The sequence below is a fragment of the Garra rufa genome, chromosome 4, assembly GCF_049309525.1.
Source record: "Garra rufa chromosome 4, GarRuf1.0, whole genome shotgun sequence".
NCBI lineage: Eukaryota > Metazoa > Chordata > Actinopteri > Cypriniformes > Cyprinidae > Garra > Garra rufa.
Window position 1 is genome coordinate 49,780,417 of NC_133364.1, and position 13,554 is coordinate 49,793,970.

Genomic DNA, 13,554 nt, shown 5'->3' on the forward strand with positions numbered 1-13,554 from the left:
TGTGTTATAAGAGCTTTATGAGATCGGGTATGCACTGGATGCACGCAGTAGGTAATGTTTTTTCGTTAAGAATAACAGTTTTTTGTGTAAGAAAAAAAAAATGTAACTAGTAATATAACTAGTTACTTTCTCCAGGGAGTAATAAAGTAAAGTAAGGCATTACTATTTTTGAGAGTAATATGTAATATGTAATATATTACTTTTTTGAGTAACTAACCCCAACACTGGTCCTAAATAGTATTGTATGTCCCAAATCGTAGTATGTTTAAAAAGTATTCCAAAGATTCCCGGATGGTCTACTACTTAACGATCAATGCACTCTCTTAACTGCTAATATTTCCCGCAACACACTGCGCCGTGAACGAGGATTCTATTAGAACTACAAACACGCATAAAAAGTGTTAAAAAACTACAAACATGGAGGATATACGCGACCAACGGACAGGTAGAGAAAGGGGTTTGAGTGATAAATAATCAGTGTGTAACCTGATAAAAACTATTTTTTAAATGTTATCCGCGTTATATTCCATGTGCAGCAACATTTATAATGATAGGTTTGGTCATTAACGTTTAAATGCATAATTAAGCAAACACAAGAGCAGACCCAGCCGGCACATGACCGACCTTCAACGTTGAAATTTGGTAGAAATTAGGTCGGTTGTTGTTTCAACAGTGAAACAACGTTGATGTGACGTTGAATGCTAAATGGTTGAAGATCAGTCAACACATGACCGAAATTCAACGTTGAAATTTGTTTGAAATTAGGTCGGTTGTTGTTTCAACGGTAAAACAACTTTAATAAAACTTTGAATGCTAAACGGTTATATTTGCCTTCAAAAGCAAGTGTTTAAATTATAATATTAATAATAATAATAATTAACAAGGTTAACTTATAAATCAACATATGTCTTCAGCATACAAAGAAATGTTTGCCTTTTAAATGATTATGGACATTATTATTTCATGAAACTTATTATAAAATATAAGTGTATATGTTAAATATCATCACCAAAAATAAAACTAAATACATTTCGCTACCACATGCTGAAACAATTCCTATTGGTTGTTTTACCTTACTGCTTTGATCATGATTGGTTAATCTGGCTGTCATTCAGGAAACTGACAGGTGGAACTGCGCGGGCCTTTGAAATTTAAAAAAATTCGACCGTTACCGCATTTACGAGTGAGGCTGTGAGTTGCATAGTCTGTATGAGAGCTGCTGCTCACCGAAATTATTTAGTTGGTCACGAATTATTTTATATTTTCCTGTTATATTTTTTATTTTGAGCGTATTTGAATTGTGAGATCCCAACGGAGAACAAAAACCGGAACACAGAGGAAATAGACGTGAGCTGCGAGTCTCTGAAAACATACAGCACTGGCTAAATCAGGTAAGACAATAAGTATTTATTATTAACGTTGCCTTTTAAAAAATAGTACAAGAGTTTACAAATTGGTAAAGGACATGTAAACTGCAGAAGTTAAATACTTGAGTGTGTGTTTGTGCTGCTTTATTATCACAGACAGCAAAAGTTAGATGCTAATCGCATTTAGAGCACTAGCAATATTAGCTCATCTGGTCGTATATGTATCTGCTGTTGTTGTGTGTTGCTAGTATTTGTTAATGTCTGTCTTTTAGAGATTCACATTTTTCGATATAAATGCCATGCATTACTGCAGGTGTGTTTACATTTTAATCCTATAATAACAGTCCTAAAGATGACATACTTTATCTTTCTTTTCTGAATATCATATAACGGCAAATGTCTTTATAATTAAAATGAATTAAGATTGTTTAAAGGAATGGTTTAAAACGAAAAACAGCTTTTTAAGAAAATTTCAGTAAACCATTTATTCTTTCCCATTGTAGAGTCATTAAGGATCCAGTTTATTGGCAGTTTGGTAAGGAATTGTTCATCTGCTACTTTGCACTCAGTTCTGGTAGAGATTCATTGATCCTTTGTTATAAGTTTATTTAATGTAATACAAATGTACACAATATGATTTTACTTGTTTCACTAAGTACACTGTTTTGTTAGAATTGTGATTAAAACCATGTTGTTTAAAACTTTAATCTGAATACATCAAAATGTGTTTAATGAAGTGTTGTGCACTTTGTTTCCAATTCCACTGTTATTGGACTGTAAAGTAAAAAATATTGTATAAGATTTGTTTTGTATTGAGTGTTTTCAGTTAAAGATATTCAACAGTATCAACATTGGTATTTTATGAAATTTTATTTTTGGTGTTTTTGTTTATGCAGGACAGCACAGAAAGCACACAAGTGGGGGAGAGAGGAGAGGACAGCATCAGAAAGGACCCAGAGCTGGGACTCTTTCAAAGATCACCCGAAGCACAACCATGCTATATGCACAAGGCTGTTGTTTTTATCAGAATTTGAAGAAACATGTTGGCTTAAAATAATAAATACATTTCATTTAAGGTATTTCCTGTGTAAAGAATTTTAAGGCGATTGCTTTTTACCCCTTCACCACGACATGGTTTCTGTTGCAGGTTCCATTCTCAAAGTCTTTTACCCATTTCCACTGCACAAATGTAAACCTGTTTTCATAGAACTAGTAAACCACCAAATAAGAGATCAAGTGGTTTTAGCCAAAAAAGGTTTCTCTTGTGCAGCGCAAAATATGCATGTTATTGTACAAAAACTTTGAGTCTTTAACCTTCTGGGGTCTAGGGATTTGGAAAAGTTTAAACCCTGACATCTGTTTTTTTTTCAGCATCAGAAAAAAAATACACTACGTGTCAAGTTTTTGAACAGTAAGGTTTTTTTTATTTTTTATTATTAAATTTCCTTCTGCTTTATAATATTTGTATTATTTAAAATAATTTTTAATATTATTTAAAATATTTTAAAATGTAATTTATTACTGTTACTCCAGTCATCAGTGTCACATGATCTTTTATAAATCATTCTAATATACTGTTCAAGAAACATTTATTATTATCAGTATTTAAGCAGTAGATTTTTTTTTCAGGATTCTTTGATGAATAGTAAGATCCAAAGATTAGCATTTACTTGAAATAAAAAGCATTTGTAATTTTATTTAGCAAGGATGCTTTACATTGATCAAAAGTGATAATAAAGACATTTATAATATTACAATAGATTTCTATATCAGATAAATTGTTTCATTTTCATTTCATCAAAGCAAACTGAAAGAATTCTACTGAGCTGTTTCCAACATTTTTTTTTTTTTTTTTGAGCAGCAAATCAGAATATTAGAATGATTTCTGAAGGTTAATGTGACTTGATCATGAGTAATGATACAAATTCTGCTTTGACATCACAGGATTAAATTACATTTTCAAATATCTTCAAATGAAAAACATTTCAAATAGTACAAATATATTTTATTCAATTTTTCTGTACTTGGATTGGTGAGCAGAAGAGACTTAAAAAAACATTTAAAATTTTACTGTGAGAACTTCTGAATGGTAATATATAATGTCTAAAGTCTGATTACTTTGTATTCATCACAAACTGGGATACAGTAACATGTGAGCAGAATTCATGTATTTGTATTGTTTTTGGAAAATGTTTTCGACAGGTTTTTATTTTTTATTTACAGTGTATGTTTCCAAAATAAAACTTGTTTTACAATATTGATCATGTGTTAGTTTATTGAAGTTGATACCATTGCTGCTAGTCATTTGATTTTTAACTAACATGTACGTACAGTGTTGATCTAAATGTGAAATGGTTGTAATTTAATGTGCAGTTATGTATTCACCGTTGCTGAAAGGTACATAAGACGGTGAAACTAAGTCACGATTTCAACGGTGAATCAACGTCATAATATCAACGTTGAAAATTTTTGCAAATCCGAAAGGTTATTCACCGTTGATCCAACGTCGACAGATGACCATAACCCGAAAGGTAGGAGGGTGAAACAAAGTCGCGATTTCAACGGTGAATCAACGTTGTTACTTCCACGTTGAAAAGACGTCACAATATCAACGTTGAAAATTTTTGCAAATCCGAAAGGTTTTTCACCGTTGATCCAACCATGGTACCTGACGTTGTTTCAACGGTGAATCAACGTTGAAATGCCGGCTGGGAGAGTTCTCGGCATGAAAGACTCGTTAAAGAACGTGCCTCTTGCTACACTTAATGGCAATATTGCACTGGTCTGCTGGACTTGGTTGAACAAAAATGAACAATATTTTGTTGCTTAAGCTTATGTATTCAGTCATTATTCAATGGTATACTAAAAATCCATGTAAAAATCTTAATTCTCACTGTTCTCAGGTCAAATATTTACATGCGATTAAAATGCGATTCATTTCGATTAATTAATTACAAAGCCTCTAATTAATTAGATTAAATTTTTTAATCGAGTCCCGGCCCTAATATATATATATATACACACACACACACACACACACACACACACACACACACAGTATATAAATGACACATTAGTCAGGGATGAAAATGAACTGCAACATGACAATGATTTAAATGTAACAGTTTTAATATATATATATATATATATATATATATATATATATATATATATATATGTATATATGGCACATTATAATATTATTATGATATTATAAATGACTATGTAATTTTCTCAGCTGTTTCAAGATACTCAATGCACTCCATTATATGCATATAACAGTTTTTCGGCAAGCAATAGGGTGTTTTGCTAAGCATTTTATTTTTTTTTAAGGTTTTGGAGCAAGCTGGGGATGATGATGTAAGTTGATCAGTCATTACATTTTAAGATAAGAAAAGCTTTCTAACATGATCAGATGTTGAGCAGAGTAGATAAATGGAACAATCAATAGATGGATGGATAGATTGACAGATTGATTTGACGCTATGGGGGAATTTGATTTGCTGAAGGTTTTCCAGATTTTTGATATTAACAGTTTTCGAGTGTACTCTGTGCTACAATTTAAGATTATCTCAAATTTACCATTTATATTTTATGAGCTATTTTTAACATATTTCTGTTTTTCTTTTTGCATTTTAATATATGGTTGACATTAAAGCTTTCTGCACCTAAACATGACAACTGTGACTTTAAGACAGAATCTTACACACTCTCATGATTTCTTACTATTTTCAGCACATCATTCAGCTTGCATTAATGTATGAACTCTGAATTCCTCATCATGATTTTGAACCGGACTTTTATTTTGGTTTCTTGGTGACGTCATAAGGCTGAGCGCGCTCCCGCATCTGTTGTGATCTGAACCAACTTTGTTCTGCGCTGAAACGCTGTTTTCTGACATTTGAGGGTCTAACTTCAAAAATCGGTTGTGATTCGGCTGAAGAAAGGTTTGTGTTTTTTAAGCATTCACAGTGTTTACAGTGATACTGTAAACATACTGTGAAAATGTTCAGGCAGTTTTGTAGTTTTTTTAAAAGCGATATAGTGGCATATTTGTTATCAAATTTAGCATTGTAATAATTTAGGTAGCATTTTGTGAATGTTATTAACGTTATGTCTAAATAAAGTACATCCGCACATGAGTAAAAGGGGCGTCTCATTTTGCTCCCTATATTATGCATCAGTTTATCGTTAACGATAAACTGATGAATGATATACGGAGCGAAACAAACTCTTAACTTATGAGAGAAACTGAGTTTTTCGAGTTCACTCCGAGTTCATGGAATCATTTGCGTCATAAAATGATTCAGTGATTCGAATCATTCAAATCAGCGCGCGCTCACCGACTCCTGCTGCTCGAAACAATGACAATCACAGCAAACTGTAAATGTTTTCATCAAAGTGAAACATGTTAAATATAAATGTACCAAATCTAAATCATGAATTCCTTAATAAGAAATATCTATAGTTTGTGTGCTTTAATGTAGTTTCCCCCCACCCAGGCAGTTTAATTCTATTATCTGACTCTTATTCCAATGGAAGCTGATTGAAATAATCAAATCAATCAAATATTTAATGTGTATTTATTTTTCTTTCTGTTAATTATTCTGATGTTAAACAGGACAAAGCATCCAAACACACAGAAAACTCCTGAAATCCGTGACACACTATTATAAAGATGGCGTTTATTAAAGAGGAGAGTGAAGACATGAAGATTGAAGAAACATTCAGAGTCAAACAAGAAGATACTGAGGAACAAACAGGTTAGTTTTCATTCTCAAAGCTGAACTCACTCATTTGTCTTTATTAAAATGTCCAGCTCTACAGAAATTATGTTTGTGAAGAATGTGATATGAGTGTCTTAATTTAAGCAGTTTTATGACAGATTGAGCTCACATGACAAGACAAATACTAATGCTGCCTTTTACTCAACCTGAGAAGATCTTAATTTATTAACTACATTTATTATTATTAGAAGAAATACTATGTAATTTCTAAAGAACTTTATTTTGTGTAACATTAAACCAAATGTCTATTTCTTAATTGAAAGTCATACATTTCCAAGCCATGTGTGAGAGGTTTTATTGTGAATCAACTTGTTTTGGACTGATAGAGAGTAGGGCTGCAACAACTAATCGATAAAGAAATTCATCGACAATGATTCCCATTATCGATTAATCGGGTCCGCCCACAGTAACGTACAACTTCAGAGGATCACGTCAGATTACAGCACTGAATGACGCATTTCTATAGACAAAATGCATCTAAAAATAGTGGAGGAAACAGACTGAGATGCTGCAGGAGAGTAACATGATCCAAGCTGCCCAAAACATGATAACTCCTCATTTTAAACTTGAAGCTAATAGTGTAATGGCTTGCCCTGTGAGGCGCTTTGACAGATCCGTTTGTATCCTCAGTATGATAGTTTACAGTCATAAACTTATCTGTAAATGTCACAAATTCACACAAGCATTTCCATTTATGCCTAAAAGTCCATTCTGGCAGTCTTTGTTAAGTTTAAATCTTTACTGAATGAGCGCCAGACAGGAACACAGAACACAGACAGGGAGACAATTAATACTCAGCGCAAAAACATTCATTGTGCTGAAACATCTGTCGTTGAATGTTAAATTTAGATATAATTACAACATGTAGTTCACATATTTATGGAGGGTAGGAACTGTACGGCTGTGATGGTGGCAGATTTTTACCGCTGCCGGTGGTGCGGTGTTTTATATATAAATAAATGAGGCTCAAACATTATTCATAAACGTGTGTGTTTATTTGAGCAATTCCGTCGGTGAACAAGCAGCCTACAAAACGTTAAAATAAATCAACAAATAATTGTTAATTAGGCTATTAAACAAACATTCTTTGCAAAAATTCCTAAGAATTCGGCCCGAGTCCGACTGGAGCCTGTCTTTCTCTTTCTCTTCCCCATTGCACAGCTGCTGTTTTTAATAGCAAAGTAATTACATTTATTTTCGTTAATTTAGAAATATATTTGGAACAGTGTTTATTTGTGAAATTCAAGTTTTTGTTTTTTTAAAGTAACGACAAAGCGGCCAGCGCCAGACAGATCAATTTAGCCTTCTCAAATCATCACGGTTTAAATTAAAATCCTTAGATATAAAAAAACCCCAAAAAACTTAAAGCATACCACAATATTAGTTTAATCGTTTAACAAGATAAATGTGTACAAATAGGCGCATATCCAATCGTTTGTGGGTAGAGTCAAAGCTTTGCAGGACATGGAGGTGCAAGCGCCAAGTGAAACTTCATTTTTGCTCTTAAAGGTACGAGTAATAGATTTACTTTCAATTATTACTTCACTACTATAAAACAAAATAATTCAAATCGAAAACAAAACTCTTTCATGAGCTATAGGCCTAATTCATAAAGACTTAGGCTTTAAACGCGTGTGAGCAGATGGCGAGTCAGGATCGTCAACTTCATCTTTGCGACACTCAGAGACACTCAGACTCAGAAAATACTAGTTTATTAATAAATAATTTGAATATCTACTTACTTTTTCTCCGCCACATTCATGGTAATTACTTTAGCTGGGGCTTTGCGGCCAGTATAATCTTACTGCGTGCATCTGAACGCTGAACTCTGCTGAAGGCACTTGCGCTCGCTGCTGTTGGCGGGACACTAAACACCTCCACGGCAGAATAAATAGCAGAAACACTGTATTTTATGCTTTTTAGAGTGTTTTTCTTCAAATATTTGTCTTTTCTCTTTATTATGACAGGTGAATTGTTGTAAATTGTTAAGCACTGTGTTTTCATAGCATTCAGAATGTGGAATAGTGTGATTAAAAAAAAATATATAATAATTGGAAATTTTTAAGCCAACTAATCGATAAATCGAAAAATTAATCGGCCAACTAATCGATTATCAAAATAATCGTTAGTTGCAGCCTAATAGAGAGAAACACTCGTCTATGCGGCATGCCATTCAGTCTATGCCATTGTAAAGCTTGGGAGTGCCAGGATTATTTTTTAATATAACTCTGATTGCATTCGTCTGAAATAAGGAAGTCATATACACCTAGGATGCATGTAGGGTGACAAAATAATATCCTACAGCCTAGGTCGGCAATTAGCGGCCCCCGGGCCACATGTGGCCCACAAGCAAAAACATCTGAGATTGTTTGAACTAGAGAATGAAAAAAAAAAAAAAAAAAGATATTTTTAAAAAATCGGACTGACAGTAGGGCTGTCGCGATAACCGCAATATCGTTGCGCTATTGACGTGCATAACCGCAGAGGAATGCAACAACCGCAGCAACCGCGATATTTGCCTGTTTTCTTTTTTCCTAAGGATTTGCCCTTCTCACTTAATGCCTGTTTGCTGAATATTAAATTAATAATAAGGGGAATCCGCTTTTAGCTATTATGCCGCCCGCAGTTGGAATCAGCTTCCAGAAGAGATCAGATGTGCTAATACATTAGCCACATTTAAATGCAGACTCAAAACTCACCTGTTTAGTTGTGCATTTATTGAATGAGCACTGTGCTACGTCCGAACAGATTGCATTATTTTATGTATAATCATTTTACTGTGCAAATTAATTTTAAAATCAATTTTTCTGTTTTTTATTGTTGTTATTGTTAACCATTCCTACTGTTTTTAATTAATTTAAATCAATTTTAAAATCATTTAAAATGTTCTTCTGTTTGTGTGATTATTATTTTACATTTTTATGACTATGATTTTATGCTATTCTTCTTATGGACAGCACTTTGAATTACCATTGTGTATGAAATGTGCTATATAAATAAACTTGCCTTGCCTTGCCTTGCCTTGCCTAGTAATGATAACATAATGTGTCTATTATGAGGCTCAGTAGATATGCACTTAACAAGCCTAAACAGACAGCGAATGAGAGAGAGATCGACTGAGCTTGTGCTATTACCTGAGTCTGTCTTTCAGACCGAGTCAGGTATGTATGTGAAACTAGCTTGTCATGTCCAAGGAAAGTGAAATCTGTCTTAACATCGATGCTCTGCTGGTCAGCTGAGCCTTTAAAAGTGGCGATTAAAGTTAAAATGATTTCAACTTCGTGTTTCATTACGTCTCTCTTTGAATAAATAAGCGTTTTTGAATGTGTAGTTGAATGAACGGTTTAAAGACTTACTCAAAGATAATAGTCTCTTGCCTCCATCTTGTGGCGTAACAATGAAACTGCACTCACTGACAGCTCGCCTAGAACACGCAGGTGAAATACTGACAGAAAGTCTCTCGTCCAGTCAGACTCGAGGGTGCGCGCTAACTGTTATACACACGAAGATTTCAGATGCAAAGCCTCTAAATATGTCTGACATTTTTCTTCAAAATTTGCATTTTTTTTCTGGCTAGGTTTCTATGTAAGTACTGTTTACTTCACTTCATATATCAACGCGATTTGGTTTCGGTTTATTGATTTCTGAATATGACCTTACATTGTAACAGCCTACACACAATTATATATATATATATATATATATATATATATATATATATATATATATATATATATATATATATATATGGCGGTAATACCACGCTACTGAGCCACTCAAAATTACCGCAAGGGAAATTCCTTAACCGCGACAGCCCTAACTGACAGTTTCAAAAAAAGCTCTTCATTTGGAAACCTCATTTTTCAGAACAGAAACATTTCAATCAATCTAAATTCTTATTTGTTAAATGTGACCCTGGACCACAAAACCAGTCTTAAGTCGCTGGGGTATGTTTGTAGCAATAGCCAAAAATACTTTGCATGGGTCAAAATTTTTGATTTTTCTTTTATGCCAAAAATCATTGAGAAATTAAGTAAAGTTCATGTTCCATAAAGATTTTTTGTAAAATTCCTACTGTAAACATATCAAAATGTCATTTTTGATTTGTAATATGCATTAATCCTAATTTGGACAACTTTAAAGGTGATTTTCTCAGTCTTTTTGATTTTTTTGCATCCTCAGATTTCTGATTTCAAATAGATGTATCTCAGTCAAATATTGTCCGATCCTAACAAACCATACATCAATAGAAAGCTTACTTATTGAGCTTTCATATGATGTATAAATCTCAGTTTTGTCCAATTTAAACTTATGACTGGTTTCGTGGTCCAGGGTCACATATCTGGATACGAGGGTGAATAAGTGCATCAGCGAGGTGCAGAGTGAACGCTCAACATGCAAAAACAAATGACGTCAGCGGACAGCGTCCTTCAGGGCTTCGATCTTCCGCTTTCGTGCCTCTGTCTTCTGAGGGAAGCAACCTTGAAGTTAGCGTGCTTCATTTCGTGGTGCCGTCTAATATTGTAATCTTTGCATACCGAGACAACTTCGTTACAGATCAGGCAGGTGGGCTTTGCATTAATAAAACTGGGCAGGATGAATGCATGGTTCTCTGTCCATTCATCATGAAAGATCCTGTTTTCACTGCTAACTTTTCTCTTTAGATTTTTTGATAGTGCCATATTTTTTTACAGCTAACAGCAACTCGTGGAAATGTGTGTGTGGTGGTGGTTGTTGTTGTTGTTTTTAACAAACGTGCAGATTAGAGGATGAATACCCGAACCGGGCCGAGTTCGGACAGATATTTAGAAAGAATGCTCGGGTTCGGGTCGGGCTCGGTCACATCAGCACGATAGTTGCGCCAGTGTTATAACAGCGCTTTTTGCCCCGTGTGCACTGATGCGCTCATCTGTTGACATTTCCGAACGCCTTCCTACAGTCGCTTAATAAAAGTGGGCTTTCCACACAAAAAAGTGCATCATTAGTATGAGAAAAAAAATAGATTTGAACTGTTTCGGGCTGGGATCGGGCTCGGACATAGATATGTTAATGGTTGTCGGGCTTGGGTCGGGTTCGGTTACTGCTCTGTCGGACGCGGGCCGGGCTCGGACAGAAAAATGCGGCCCGATCCGCACTCTAGTGCTGATAATTAATAGCACCCCCAATGCCCAGTCAGCAAATTTAACCTACATCAGCCAGCTTGAATGTTTCAGTACGTCTGTTCTGTCATTTCACGAGCGCCTGCCATTTTCATCCTCCCCTATTAATTCAATAAATTAGCCATTGTTTTGGTTGTGGCTTGGAAAAAATCTGGCCCGAGGCCAAACTTTATTGCCGACCCCTGCCCTACAGTAATGTTGGTCCTATCATCAGCCTGCGATACCGCCGATACATGATATTATCAATATTGTGTTACTGTATTTAATTATTTGCATGTCTGAAACCAGCTCCAGCATAAGGCTAGTGAAGCTGTCTACACTGTATGAAGAATAAATCTCTTACCACACACTGCAACCGATGATCATCACTTCTGACTTATCACTTGTGTTACATCAACCGTGGCTCAGCCTGTGTTTGGACCCTCAGTATCACACGTCAACGGCGAGGCTCCAACACGGCTACTGGAGCAGTTTGCGGACACTTTAGACAAAGCTCACATTTATGTGAAGCATCCCAGAAGCGGCTGTCAACGCTAAAGCGGAATCGCTAATTTTGAATTTCTGTAGGCGGGAAACCGCGTTGTGACATCATAGCTTCTGGAAAACAAATGCTGTAGTCCAAAGGAGCCGTTCGTTGTAGTTCTTGAAAAGAGATTTTTTTAAAGAAGTGAAAAAGCATAAAAGGACCCCCTTAAAAAAGGGGTTTCAAACTCCAGTCCCGGAGGGCCACAATCCTGCAAAGTTTAGATGTCTAATTAAACACACCTGATCCAAGTCCTTCAGGGCTTAATTAAAAACTGCATAGTATGTGTGTTGGAGCAACACTCTGCAATGCTGCGGGCCTCCAGGAACTGAGTTTAACACCCCTGCTTTAAAACCTGTTTGAAAAAAAAAGCTTGTTTTTTCAGGCCTCCAAAATCAGGTTGTCGTGTAAATGAACAGCCAAAACTCAGAGACAAGGATAGCCGAAGTCTGGAGCTATGGGCGTGCCAAAAAGTAAATGGGTTCAACAGAAACTACTCCTAACCACCCACACTCTGACAGACAGCTTTGTCCACCAATCATGAAGACATTTCTCTTCTCCCCAACCCTCTGTATGCCTGAACCTTTCATTATGTTCATTGCTCCTGAACTGCAGTTATTCCTACTTTGAGAACTCTTGAAAAATTTAGTTATTAGTGAAAAATGTGTCCTATAAACATTCCCTTAATATATTGATATCTCTTGTCTTGTGCCATTAAGCTGGTGTTTTAAACTTGTATTTGTTTGTTTTTCACCTTAGACCTAATGGCGCTGAAAGAGGAGGAAGTACTTGATGAAATTAAAGAGGAAGATCAATATGAGAATCTTCAGAGTATCAGCGAACAAGAAAACCTTAAAGTTCACAGAAGAATTCAGACTGGAAAAAAGCCATTCACCTGTCAACAGTGTGGAAAATGTTTCACTAGAAGAGGTCTTAAAGAGCACATGAGAATTCACACAGAATTGTGTCCCTTTACCTGCCAACGATGTGGAAAAAGATTCATTCGTAAAAGAGATTTTGATAGCCACATGAGCATTCACACTGGAAAAAAGCCTTTCACCTGCCAACAGTGTGGAAAAAGTTTCACACGTAAAACAAGTCTTAAAGAGCACATGAGAATTCACACAATAGAGTGTCCCTTTACCTGCCAACAATGTGGAAAAATATTAACTCGTATAATAGATTTTGTAAGCCACATGAGCATTCACACTGGAAAAAAACCTTTTACCTGCCAACAGTGTGGAAAAAAATTCACTCGTGAAAGAGGTCTTAAAGAGCACATGAGAATTCACACAGGAGAGTGTCCCTTTACCTGCCAACAATGTGGAAAAAGTTACACTCGTGAAAGAAATTTTGTAAGCCACATGAGTATACACTCTGGAAAAAAGCCTTTCACCTGCCAACAGTGTGGAAAAAGTTTCACTCGTAATACAGGTCTTGAAGAGCACATGAGAATTCACACAGGAGAGTGTCCCTTTACCTGCCAACTATGTGGAAAAAGTTTCAGTCGTAAAGCAGCTCTTGACTGGCACGTGGGAATTCACACTGGAGAGAAGCCTTTTTCCTGCCAACTGTGTAGAAAAAGATTCACTTGTAAAGTATATCTTAAAAGGCACACAAGAATTCACTCTGGAGAAAAGCCTTACATCTGTCATCAATGTGGAAGAGGTTTCGATCATAGAGTACGTCTTAACAAGCACATGATGACTCACACTGAA

The 13,554-nt window shown here is 35.4% G+C and overlaps 2 long non-coding RNA genes across 2 annotated transcripts; both read left to right on the plus strand.

Annotated features, from left to right (window-relative positions):
• The first annotated feature begins 1,299 nt into the window (after positions 1–1,299).
• On the plus strand, positions 1,300–2,478 carry LOC141334127 (uncharacterized). Its single transcript, XR_012355483.1, has 3 exons — positions 1,300–1,391; positions 1,871–1,902; positions 2,264–2,478. It is a non-coding gene; the product is annotated as an uncharacterized lncRNA (long non-coding RNA).
• Positions 2,479–5,201: 2,723 nt separating this feature from the next.
• On the plus strand, positions 5,202–12,731 carry LOC141334126 (uncharacterized). Its single transcript, XR_012355482.1, has 3 exons — positions 5,202–5,314; positions 5,989–6,130; positions 12,596–12,731. It is a non-coding gene; the product is annotated as an uncharacterized lncRNA (long non-coding RNA).
• Positions 12,732–13,554: the final 823 nt, after the last annotated feature.